Source organism: Leptonychotes weddellii, chromosome 6, assembly GCF_054177405.1.
Source record: "Leptonychotes weddellii isolate Sample4059 chromosome 6, ASM5417740v2, whole genome shotgun sequence".
In the NCBI taxonomy this organism is placed as follows: Eukaryota; Metazoa; Chordata; class Mammalia; order Carnivora; family Phocidae; genus Leptonychotes; species Leptonychotes weddellii.
This window is the reverse complement of record NC_138374.1, coordinates 75,720,789-75,734,070: the sequence shown is the minus strand read 5'-3', so window position 1 is coordinate 75,734,070 and position 13,282 is coordinate 75,720,789. Positions and strand designations below refer to the sequence as shown.

Genomic DNA, 13,282 nt, shown 5'->3' with positions numbered 1-13,282 from the left:
ATTAAATGACCCCCTGCCTATGTTTTCTATCGCTGTATTTATTTTGTTTCATAGATATCTGTGTTAGTCAATCACCATATAGTAATGATTCTAATTATCGTGTATACTCTAAGAATATAAATCTCATTACTTGTTCATCATGGTAAATCTAGGTACGTTTATATTTAAAAAGGTGTGTCAATTCAGACTTATGCAGTTATGTTTGGAGTGTTCTTAAATATTAATAGTCATATAGAAGTCTCATTCTAAAATAGAATTGGAAGTGAACTCAAGCAGAAAAGTTAGTATCTGCTACTTTTCCTCTGATTCCTGTTCAAGTTTACTAATGGATGATGGTGTTGAATAGATGTTATGTTTGCATAAGAACATTGTGTCCTTGTTGCCTCCGGTTGGCTGTGCTAGGATGGGTGTGTTAAACCCAAGCATCTTGGGGTTTGGGGAGCATTTATGGAGCTCGGTATCTAACTAGATGGATGGTTTGGCAGCCCATTTGTTACACTGATGCCCCCATGTGTTGGCATTTAGGACCATGCGTCTCCCCCTCTTGAAGCTGGGCTGGGCCTGTGACTCACCTGAATGACTTGGGTTTGGGGAAAGCAACACTGCCCAGAACAGTGTTGGAGGCCTGGAAGCTCCCACTTTTGCAGTTGGCTACCCCACGGGGGACCCCGTGTGGAGAGAGAGAGCAGGGGGAAGGGGCCCTGGGGCCGTTTCAGGGTCCCCACGGAGCTCAGCACCTACTCAACCTGCCATGTCTTAGTTTCAGTGGCTTTACCTGTGATCTATACAAGGACAGTGAGTGTGTACACGTGTGTGTACAATGGGACAAGACACTTTGCAGAGGCCATGATGATTACAGTATGCTCTCTGGCTACATTTTGAACACTGCGTGTTGAATGTATTTTTATCTGAACCAATTCAGGCCAATTTCACCATTTCAATTCAAAATGAGTAGTTTTGCTGAGAATATTGAGGGCTCCTACAAGATTTAAACTTTTTTTTTTTTTTTAAGATTTTATTTATTTATTTGACAGAGAGAGACATAGCGAGAGCAGGAACACAAGCAGGGGGAGCGGGAGAGGGAGAAGCAGGCTTCCTGCCGAGGAGGGAGCCCGATGTGGGACTCGATCCCAGGACCCCGGGATCATGACCTGAGCCGAACGCAGACGCTTGACGACTGAGCCACCCAGGCGCCCCAGATTGAAACTTTTTAAAACATTTTTTATATATGCCCAAAACACGTTGGTTTTCATTATATTTAGTGTAAATTAACTCTTCATGAGACTAATGTCTAAGATTAATGCTACGCATATGATAAGCTCATGATTTTTGAAGTTCCACAAGAAATACCTAAGTGTTAAATTAGAAATAAAATACCAATTCAGTGTTTTTTTCAAAGTTTAATATATCAAAATCACCCGGCATAGTTGTTGAAAATGGATCTTTCTAGCTTCTGATGAATAACATGCGTTACTACAGAATGCCATTTAAACATGATTCAAAGCTATTTCCTAATTATTTAGCAAGTGAATTAATAAGGATAATTAAAATATGATATGAATAAATTATAAGTACTATCTGATTAGAATTCTCAGAGACTTGTTCAGTAAGCAATCTAGTTGTAACAAAATGCTATTAGAGCTTTATATCTGTGCATTTGCAACCTCTGCACTTTTGCCCTTGGTGCCTTGTTTTCACTGCATTATTAAAGTTGACTTGAGCTGGTCGTAGGTTCAATTGCTGTTTTTCTGTTTTAAAAAACACCAATAATTGTTATGTTATCTTTATTTAATACACTTACCTTGTGGGTTCTTGCTTAACAGTGTGTAGAGATGCGTATTTTCAGCAACATCATTTTTAAGCTGCAAATTTTATTAACTAGATTTTTATTCTGATATTAAAGTGGATATAGGCAAAAATGTTTTTAAAATTATTAAACTGTGAAACATTATTTGGGCTACTGATGAATTTGTGGTATCTTAACAAGGCATAATATAATATCAAACAACAATATTAAAATTATTATTTTTTAATTTATAGGGGACATTTTAGTAATATAAATAATGTGTTAAGTTTGTGTCCATTATTAAGTGCTTGTTGAGTAATTTGTTTATTAAAATGTTACTATTGTCAGTGCAAAATGAACAAACCTTTTTAAAATTTTAAAGAGAAAGGAAAAGAGTATTATTGGAGCCCAGGTAAGGACAGCTGCCCAGGATACTCAGTCTTCACAAAGAAGAGAGCATCCAGGGAAGGAGCATTTGGTGCAGGTTGTATGTGTTTTTTACATAAAGAGGTTACAAATCATCATAATGAAGGACATTCTAGAAAGTTACAGACTTTATTGCATGTTTTATTTTTATTTTTATTTTTTAAGATTTTATTTATTTACTTGAGAGAGAGCACAGAGGGACAGGGAGAAGCGGGCTCCCCGCTGAGCAGGGACTCAGATGTAGGGCTCGATCCCAGGACCCCGGGATCATGACCTGAGCCAAAGGCAGATGCTTCAACGACTGAGCCACCCAGGCGCCCCTGTTTTTTAGGTTTTTTTAAACAAAGCAGATGTACAGTGTGTGCTCGGGGCAGAAATGGAGTGCATGGTTTGAGGTTTTGCAGAGTCATTCTGACCTTGGTAACTGTTACAGTGTGGCCTCCCTGGGACCCGGGTGCAGAGCCCACGAACATTAAAAATTGAAAATTTCCTTTATCGCTATAAGTATTTATATTATTGTGAACTTATTTTATCATGGGATACTGAGGATGTTTAAGTAGCAATGTTCTGGAAGGAAACAGACTCTTCAATGAGGCATCACAGTAGAGTTCACTAACAGCCTATTATTTAGGGAAACCACGGGATGTATGCTGGCCTCGTTCTAGTAATACCAGAAGCACAGACGAGCACGTGGGACCTGGGCTGGTGGGGTCATCAGAACTGAGAAAGGACAATGCATGGAAATGGCCTCCGCCAGTGGCTTGGACAGGGATAGCAAATCAGCAAAGAGGGGGTCAGGAGAATAAATACCCCCCCACCCGCTCTCAGGCTGGTATCCAGCTCCTTCCACTAATCCAGGCCAGATGGCAGGGCGCCCACCATGTGCTCCACAAAGGTTAGCCCCCAGGCCACAGAGGCTTTTGAAGAAGGGTGGGGAGTGGACCTACAAGAACACATGGAAATATTCAACATTCGTGGGTGACTGAAACATTTTGGAGAACCACTGTGTTAATAATTGGATGTTCATATAAAAAATAAAATACGATGCCATTAATGTGTTATATTTTATTGGACACACATCAAAGAATTGACTTCACTGTGAAATGTCGACATCCATCTCTCTAAAAGCTGGGTATTTGTCCCATAGCCTCTTGGATAACTTCTAACTAAAGAATGCTACTAAATCTTGCCAATATTTTTAAGGAGTTTCTCTGATTTTTCAAGGTCACTTTATACTGACTGTATATCTTGAAGGAATGAACAACTCTATATACTTAAGAGCTAAATGGAAATTTACCAGCGGACATTGTTATTCCTTTCATAAATTACAGATGAAACAATGACATTTTAAAAAGTCATATCTGTGTAACTTTCAGAAGTATCCATTCATGACACTAATGAAGCATGGTTGTGATGTAACTGAAAAATCACAAAATAGTGAGGGTGCTTGCATACTCTGCAGATTTATTTTACAAGAACAAAAATAAAAGTAGTACATTTTCCCATAGTTATGATACCGTAGTTCACAAGTTACTTTATTTGTAACCTTTATTTTGTGATCTTTATTTGAGCAATATAAGTAGTCTTTTTTTTTTTTAAGATTTTATTTATTTATTTGAGAGAGAGAGAATGAGAGACAGAGAGCACGAGAGGGAGGAGGGTCAGAGGGAGAAGCAGACTCCCTGCCGAGCAGGGAGCCTGATGCAGGACTCGATCCCGGGACTCCAGGATTATGACCTGAGCCGAAGGCAGTCGCTTAACCAACTGAGCCACCCAGGCACCCCCAGCAATATAAGTAGTCTTAATCAAAGTGACAGCTTGACTTAAATTGGTATGCAATAACTAATTTAATAAATAGTTTTAGAAGAGAAGGGAATGAAAAAATAGGAACTTCAAATATGATGTAAGGTGGATTTAAAAATGTATGCAATTAATGGGAGTCTCTGCATTAGCCAGTTGAGTCAGTAAAATTACCTTAGATCATGAGGGTTCATTGACCATCATAGAATCAAGTGAATACTGGACAAGGAGTCAAGAAAAAAAACCCTCAAAATTAATTTCTTTCTGTAAGAAATATCTGGTCAGATAATATAGACAATAGCCCTTTATTTTTCTCTCCTTAAAATGATGGAGTTTACAAAGCTGTCCCTTCAGTTTAAAATATTTCATTCCCCGCCCCCCGGTGTGACTCCCTCCTGCATGGCTGTTCTCTGCAGGGGTGTTTATCTCTGTCCGTCTTCTGTCCCACCTCAGAGCGTGCCACCACCCCAGGGAGGAGCTGCTGGATGTGGACATGAGACCTAGAACTATCTTTGTGGTTGTGAACAAGGGCTGACAAAGATGATCACCTTAAGGTGGATAATGATGAAATGAGCACCAGTTATCTTTAAGAACGTTCAGTTTAGGGGCTGGTGCAGAGGATGAATTGCACATTGTTGAAGGAGAAGCAATGGATTACCATGGCTATCCAATTAAAGTCACACTGGCAACTTTGAAAATGTCTGTCCAGCCAGCAGTTTCCCTGGGGGGTTTGAAATAACACCACCTGTGGACTTACAGTGGAAATGTGGCTCAGGGCCTGTGCATCCTGGTGGAGGGCGGGAGATGCGCAGTCAGAAGATGAAGAAGAAGAGGATGTGAACTCCTTAGTATGTCTGGAATGTGCTGCCCATGGAAGTGGTAGCAGGTTTCCACAGAAAGAAGCAAAACTTGCTGCTGATGAAGATGAAGAAGAAGAGGAAGAAGAAGATGATGATGATGGTGAGGAGGAAGCTGAAGACAAGCCTCCAGTAAAGAAATCTATACGAGATACTCCAGCCAAAAGTGCACAAAAATTAAACCAGAATGGAGAAGGCTCAAAACCATCAACACCGAGATCAAAAGGTCAGGAATCCTTCAAAAAACAGGAAAAGACTCCCAAAACACTGAAAGGACCTAATTCTGTAGAAGACATTAAAGCGAAAATGCAAACAAGTATAGAAAAAGGTGGTTCCCTTCCCAAAGTGAAAGTCCATCAATTAGGTGAAGAATTGCTTCCGGATGCCTGACCAGGAGGCTCTGGAGTATCTCTGGCGGGGAGGACAAAGTCTCTTTAACAAAGTAGTTTGTTAAAGTTTTCCATCTATTTAATTTCTGTAACGTATCCGATTGTCCTTTTAATAATACAGACTGAGAACTTTGCCTGCCACGTCTGATAATTGTCCAGGTTCCATTGCCAAGAACGTATTGTCCAGAATGCCTGTTTGGTTTTTAAAGACAGAGCTCCATGCTTTTCTTGGTTTCAGGTATGTGTGGACTGTTAGGATAGGACATAGTAGTGGTGGTCAGACAAATGGAAATGCTGGGCAGACAAAAATATACATGTGAAATAAACTCCGTATCTTAATAAAGTACAAAGAAATTCATTTAAAAGTTTAAAATATTAACACTACTATCCCAAATTAACTTCATGTTTCTCTGTTCAAAAACTATAAACTAAGTATATGTTTTCTAAGAAACATCCCAAATAGCATGAGTCCTCCTCGACCAATTAGGGAACAAGTCATAAATTTAAGTCAATTTTAGCCAATCTTTAATCCAACGTATTGGGCTGGGAAGATGTACCTTCTTTCTGTTCAGTCATGCTTTCCATTTCTTGGATTCTTTATGGTCTGTTTCTTTCCTTTTTTTAAAAAAAAAAGATTACCTATTCACTGTCACATTCCTTCCAGCTCAACATGGGGATCTACATTTTCTCCTCAAAACCCATGGTTCTCTCTGACAATATCACATCACCTGGGAACTTGTTAGAAATGCAGATGGTTGGGTGCCTGGGTGGCTCAGTTGGTTGAGCGACTGCCTTCGGCTCAGGTCATGATCCTGGAGTCCCTGGATCGAGTCCCGCATCGGGCTCCCTGCTCGGCGGGGAGTCTGCTTCTCCCTCTCCCACTCCCCGTTTGTGTTCCCTCTCTCGCTGTGTCTTTCTCTGTCAAATAAATAAATAAAATCTTAAAAAAAAAAAAAAAAGAAATGCAGATGGTTAGCACAGAACCATTTAGTCAGAAAATCTGGAGGCGGAGCTCAAATTGGGTTTTTTTATATTCCCAGGAATGACCTTTTCCCTCTTGTCCACTTAACAAATTCTTACCTTTTTTTTTTTTTTTTTTTTATGATTTGGTTCAGATCCTACCCATTCATAACATAACTGGAACTTCTTCCTCTGGAGGAGAATTTTTATCCTAGTGATGTATTTATCCCTAGGGCCAGGCACAGTCCCCAAGCACAGGACAATTAATCCATAGGACTAAAACTTTATTATCCTTTGAATTACCCGCAAAGACACAAAAGTATGAACGAATGCAATAATTCAGGTAAGTGCAAAGAGCATCTCATGTTTTAAGCCCCTGAGTTCAGGGTCACCGGGTAGGGCAAACGCGAGGTGGATCAGACGGTGTTGGTGCTTGGCCTGACGCCTCCGGGGAGATTTTAGGCAGCGCAGAATGCTATGCTGGGATCTCATGGCAGGGCTGAGGTGGGGAAAAACCAGCAGCAGCTGAAGAATCTGACGGGTTTGTATGTAAGCGCCGGGGCCTTGCAGGCAAAGAGATTTGTTTATATCCTTCCGTCTTCCCCTCAGTCGTGGGGAAGCCTGCTGAGTAGCGGCCGCTGTCCTCTGGCTTATGTTCCAATACTTATAAATGTAGGGGAGGGAGATTTACCAAAGGAAGGCAGAAACAGCAAGAGAGAAATTATTTCTGAGAACATGGAGGGTCAGTCTGGGACACCGAAGATCAGTTGACATGTGTAAGAATTACAGAGACGAAAATACCATGACCATCTCCGAGCACAACAGAAAATACCGGTCAGGAGAAAGAAGTTTGAACATGAGAGCAGGTGGTGTGCAAACTGACGTCCCAGGTGCCTTTATCTTGACTCATCACCTCCCATCTCTGGGAACGGGCCTGGCTGGTTTCAGTGTCAGGAGTAACACTGGGGAAACAATGGAGTAGAGGCTCTGAATTAGAAAAAAATAGTAACTGAAGCATGCATGTAGAAGAAGTCATTTTTTAAATTTTTTTATTTATTTTACTTTATTTTTCAAGATTGTATTTATTTATTTGAGAGGGAGAGAGTGTATGAGCAGGGGGAGGGGCAGAGGCAGAGGAAGAAGCAGACTCCCGCTGAGCAGGGAGCCTGACACGGGGCTGGATCCCAGGACCCTGGGATCATGACCTGAGCCGAAGGCAGACGCTTCACTGATTGAGCCACCCAGGCGCCCCGGTTGTGTTTTAAAAATTGACATATTCGTGATCTGCTATTACAGACAGAGACATGTGGAACGCATCTGATGTTTATAAAACTCAGAAAATACCACATACACACTCCTTCCAGTAAGACTTATCAGAACAGCATGGCCAAAATAGTGATTGCCTATTTAATTGCCTCAGTCACGAGAGAATCTTAATGCAACTCGTGTTTGATGTAAGGCTTGAAGAGGTCTGATAAAGTGTCCACTCAGTTAACTGTGACACCATGGAACCGATGGAGAATGATGCCAACGTATTTATTTTTCATTTTTCATTTAGCAGCAGAATGTAAAAATGGTTTTTGACAGTGTACATATGAATGATCAGTCCAGTGAGCCATGTGTAACAGCATCATAATGATGCCTTGTGTTTCACAGTGTCTTTCAAATGGATTTCCTATGGTGGCATCATTACCTCCAGCTTGCAGATCAGAGGGACCTGCACAAACACAGATCTTGGGACGCGGCCGGAACATTGATCGCTTTAGTGTTTTTGAAGCCTAAGTTCCTACAGCTTGTCCTCAAGCTTGTCTTAGCTTCCTTTTCTTGCTGCTGGCATGTTCCTCTTATTTCTGAGCTGGAAAGGCCAGGAAACCCGTCTGCACCCCTTAGCATCTGCACTACACTGCCAGCTGCCCACGGAGGGGAGCTCCCCTCCTCTGTGCTCCCGCTGATTGTAGGAGCATCTCACGGTGCTCCTTAGTGTGAGATCACCTTTCATCCTTTCTGGTCCCATAACAGAAATAAAGGAAATAAACATAGAAAATAAAAATCAACAATGATGAGGATGATGATAATAATAGTCTAGAATGGGGTAGGAGCTTTAAAAATGATTCCCCTGTTTGGACATTACAGCACCCCTAGCACATAGGTACAGTTTGGGGTGGATATAAGGAACTGCGTCTCAGAAGGATTAAGTAACTTTTCTAAGATCAAACAGTAAGTGGCAGAGCCAAGATTTAAACAATGTCTGTCAAAAGCTAAAGATCCTCTCCCACTGTTTCAAAGAATTGACTACACGGGATCACGATTCCCTTTTCCAAATTTGCTTGTCAAACGTTTCATGTAACGTAATGACTTACAACTCCATTCATGAACGGTGTCCGTGTCTTACCCAGTTGATCTTTCAGTGTAGGCTTTGAATGCTCACTTTTTCTCTCTTTGGATATATTTCATGCTACCCAGAATATTTCACTTGACTCAGATTTGGTTTCCATTTTTTAAAAAAAAAAAGAATTTTCTTAGAAGGCAGCATTTTCGACCAAGAAAAGTGAAAGGAGACATGCTGAGTGGGTGTGGAGGACCATTTCTGCTCAAGGTGCAAGGGGTTGGGTAAACATGTGTGATCTTGGGGGGAAGCAGTCTCCGTTTCTCTAATGCACCCATTACCATTTCCTGAAAGCAGAAAGGGCCTGTGTTAATAGCTAACATCACAGTATTATCGCAATGCTGTCCTGGCTTCTCCCCGGGATGTCACAATGCACTTTTATTTACCCTTAAAAATGTGTCTATTCCAGTATGTCCTCAGTACCATATCTCTTGTCTCTCCAAAAGAGGAAACATTGGCCAACCCTCTGATTTGGATTGTCTGCATCTTGCTCTCTCTTCCTGAAACTTTTTATTTATAATTTCTCTCCTCCAAAACTTGTTCCCATTTATAGATTTCCCTGCTGAACATTTTCTCCCTTCCTCCTCAGTCTCTCTCTCTCTTCCTCCCCACTCTCTTATTGTCATGGATAAAAAGGCTGCCATGGCTCAGAATATGGTCATCTTTGCTAAATAGAGTCATATCAGAATGATGTGTATGAAGAGAATATTTAGTTCAAGAATAAAGTAACAGCTTTTCTCCATCGCTTCAAGTTTTGTGTGATAATAGATTAATTTTTGATTTAAATTATACTAAAAGAGGGAGGGAGATTTTTATCAAGATGAAGTTGGGTTTTAGGTGATTGGGAAACCCTGCCCCGCTGAGTCTAAGAGCCAGAGAGACGCGTTGTATTTTAGCCCCTTAATTTCCTCCGTGTGTCTGTCATACTTATATCATTTTCCTAAAGGTCTTTCTACTGACAGGAGATTGGAACAATTTTAGTGACATCGGATGATGAAGATTCAATTTTCCATTTTCCATCAGACGTTTCAGTGTTTGTTCTACAATAAAATTTAGCAGGGAGAAAGGGTGTAATAAACAACTTATCTTGATTTGCCTCGATGGGATGTAATAGCGTCCTAAGGGATTTATGTTCTTATATTATTCCCCTCCAGGAAGGGAACCAGCTTTTGAAAAGAATCACATATTCTTTTTAATCTCTAACTGGAATCTATAAGGTTTATTTCTTCAATTTGGACTCAAGAAATAGAAATTTGAGATAGAAAGTATTGGATCATTATACTTACGGGTGGTTCGTTGAATACACACACAAACACACACACACATTTGGTGTTTTGCCCAATTGAAAATTAAATATCTTAAGTTTTATCACTTTACCAGCATCTGCTATATAGTCAACATGTCATTAAATCAAATACCCACAAGACACAGGCAATACTTTGGCTGTAGATGACAAGTCTGAGGATATGTCTGTGAAAAGGCACAGCTCAGGGGGACACTTAGAGCTAATCTTGCATATCCTCAGAATTCAGGTAAGTCTGAGCACATGTGGAGGGGGCCCGAGGGATCTAGCTATAAGAAGTTTATGGGAAGCAGTTTATCTATATGGAAGAAAAAGCACATTAGCGAGATCAAATGATAACGATTCCACGTAACAGGAAAAGCAACAACGTATGGACTACACAGCTGACCCTCGTACTAAGGACCTTGCACCCAGCACCTCTGAGGAGAGGCGATGGTGAGACCACCCTGCAGCCCAGCTGCCGAGGTCCTGGTGCTGAGCAAGGGCTGAGTTCCTCTTGGGAGGGAGGGCCCTGCTGCTGTTGTCTCCCAGATACTCATTAAGTGGGTTCCATAATGTGTCCAGAGCTTCAGCTGATCTCTAATGCAGTGTGTTTCTCTGTCCAGGCTCTTATGTCCATTGGTTAGATACTCTGGAAACCTGAGGTAGACAGAAATCTCTAGATGAATGCTGTTGCGTGAGTGTTGGCATGAGATCGAAGGTCTTCACATCCTGGGAAGGCTTTTCCAAGTCTTTCAACTTGACTCTTCCCCACTTTCCTTGTCTCCAGTGTTCTAATCTTTCTTCATCCATGAACCAACCAGCCAACCTAGTCATGGTTCCTGTGAGGCCGACTATATTCCTACCTTGGGTATTCTCTCTACACAAAATGGGTGAAATAGTGTCCATTGGGATGATGCTTCTCCCTCTGCTGATCTCAGGACCACTCCTGATTTTGGCTTCAGTGTGGCCCTTCTCCTATATTAGCTTGCATGCTCTACTGAGCAATGCAGCTAGTAAGCAAGCTTTGCCTTTCTCCTCCTCCAGTAGCAAGTCATAAGGCAACTCAGAGTGGGCATAAGTTTGAGCTGAGGAAGAAACCACCATGGGACAATAGTGGATAACAGGGAGGTAGCCTACCCATGAAGCTTATTTGTGTCCTCTCATTCTGTTTGTGCCTGATCTGAAATGTACCATCTCCACCTCATGACAGATGTCTGCTGGGCCACCCTACCTTTGACTTGCTGGCTTTCACAGAAAGTGGATTATGAAAGACCAGTTATGCTCACATGGTCACTTGATATGTTGAGGGATGTCAGACTCTCCATCATTCCCAGGTTCATAGCTCTTGGGAGCTATTTTTTTTTTATCATGTACTAGTATGTGCTGCTAATGTCCAAAACCAGGTCCATTAGCCTAGAGTTCTTTGTGGTTTTCATGCTGGGGATGCCAGGGTATTTTCCAACCGCATAGAGACCTCTGATGTCCATAATGTTGTGTTGTTCCAATGACAGGGCTGCTTGAATTGCCACTGAGACCTCAGAGCCCTTTCAGATTCTGAATCCCACTCAAAATGGATGGTCTTTCACGTCCCTTAGTCGGCTCAGGCTATGATAGCAAAATTCCATAGACTGGGTCTATGTCAAACAGCAGACATTTATTTCTCACGGTCCTGGAGGCTGCCAAAAATCTTTTCGGGATTATTTATTAGTCTTGAATTTCCTGCTTATTTGTACTGTCAGCTGTTTGCAAAGATTTTTATTATCATGATCAAATTAACATAATAAATGTATGATGCATGAAACTGAGCTTGATCTTTGGGGTTCATTGTCTAGGGTTCAATTTCCTTGACAAATTAAACAAATGTTATCATTTTTATTTCATATAATTTGTTGTAAGGAAGCAGAATTAAGTCAATTGAACTTATGCCAGGGCAATACATTGTTTTAAATTATTTATTTGAGCAAATTATTTATTTGAAATCAAAATTGATATAAGTAAATTTGCATCAGTAATAGCACAAGATTTATCATTCTCTATAAAAGCCATATCTCAGCATCTTCTGGACATCTGTGAAATGTAATCTATTCTGAAAGACTATACTCTTTTCGTTTTTCCCCAGATTGTTGGCACTGAGACATTTCAGAACACTAATTGGGCTTACTTTGGTAAATCATATATTAAAGGCGATCTCTCTCTAATAAGCACATGGATAATATTACGTAAAATTATATTTCATTTAATTTAAATGCTTCAATTTATGTGGTTGACATAATCCTGTAGCTCCACATTCATAGCTAGGACAAAACCATTTTTTATTCAAGGATTTTTTCAGCAGAATGGATTGCATTTAAATATAAATTCAATTTTATGAAGCTTAGAAAATATGTTTTTTTGACATGGAGAAATTTGAAAAAGATAATGAAGTGAACTGATGTAACACAGAACAAGAATAATCCTTCAAATCTTAATCAGTTAAAGAGGGGATATAGTTTCATAAAAAAGGCATAGTTATATTAAAGCCAGACATAATTTAAATGTGATAAAGAAAAATAAAGAAAAATTTTATCATCATTATATTTATGTGAAAGGAAAGAATTAGCTGAATCTAAATTATTATAGTAAATCAGCTGCTGGAATTTTCTGAAGCTCTTTGTAGTAATATTAACAATTTTTGCACATACTTTTTTGTGGTCTGGTATTTCTCTAAGCCTGTACTTTCTGTGTTTTTATTATTAAAAATGATAACATACTGCTGCTAGAAACTGAGTATGTCATGTGCACATAAATTGAAATTTTCTAAGGGACAGGTGCTATCTTGCTATATGTACATAGATGAGAAACAATAGGAATAATACTGAGCGATTCTTGGAGATAGCAAAGTAAGAAACCATCAGAATAAAACACATAATAATTCTCGTCTTGATTAAGGATAATTTCAGTTGAACTGATATTCTGAAATTTTTAAAAGCCTGCTCACTTTTGTAGTTGTAATAGATTACATAACTTTCAAAGAGTACATTTTACATTTGTAGATCATATAATTATGAATATGATTCATTTACTTGTTAAGTGAAATAAAATGCATATATGTTAGCATTGTTTTCCAAGGAAAAGAAAGAAAGATCCTACAGAAACCATTCCATCATTAGCTTCCACAGTCACATCGAAGGTTCTTAGATTACATGGAATTAATGTCAGCGTTATTAATGCCAATGGTAAGCTTCAGGCTTTCAGTTTATGGAGATTTCCTACTTTTACAACTGTGTCTAACTTATGGAAGCAGTGGAAATAGTGTTGCCTAGCAATATTTTTATTTCTATTGTTTATTTTCTTTATTTTCACAGATAGTCACTATAACAGTGTAGAACCTATCACAAAGAAAGAGCAAGAACT

General features: G+C 39.8%; 1 pseudogene; it reads left to right on the top strand.

Moving 5' to 3' along the window:
- The first annotated feature begins 3,092 nt into the window (after positions 1-3,092).
- On the top strand, positions 3,093-5,323 carry LOC115944907 (nucleophosmin pseudogene; annotated as a pseudogene).
- The last annotated feature ends 7,959 nt before the right edge of the window (positions 5,324-13,282 follow it).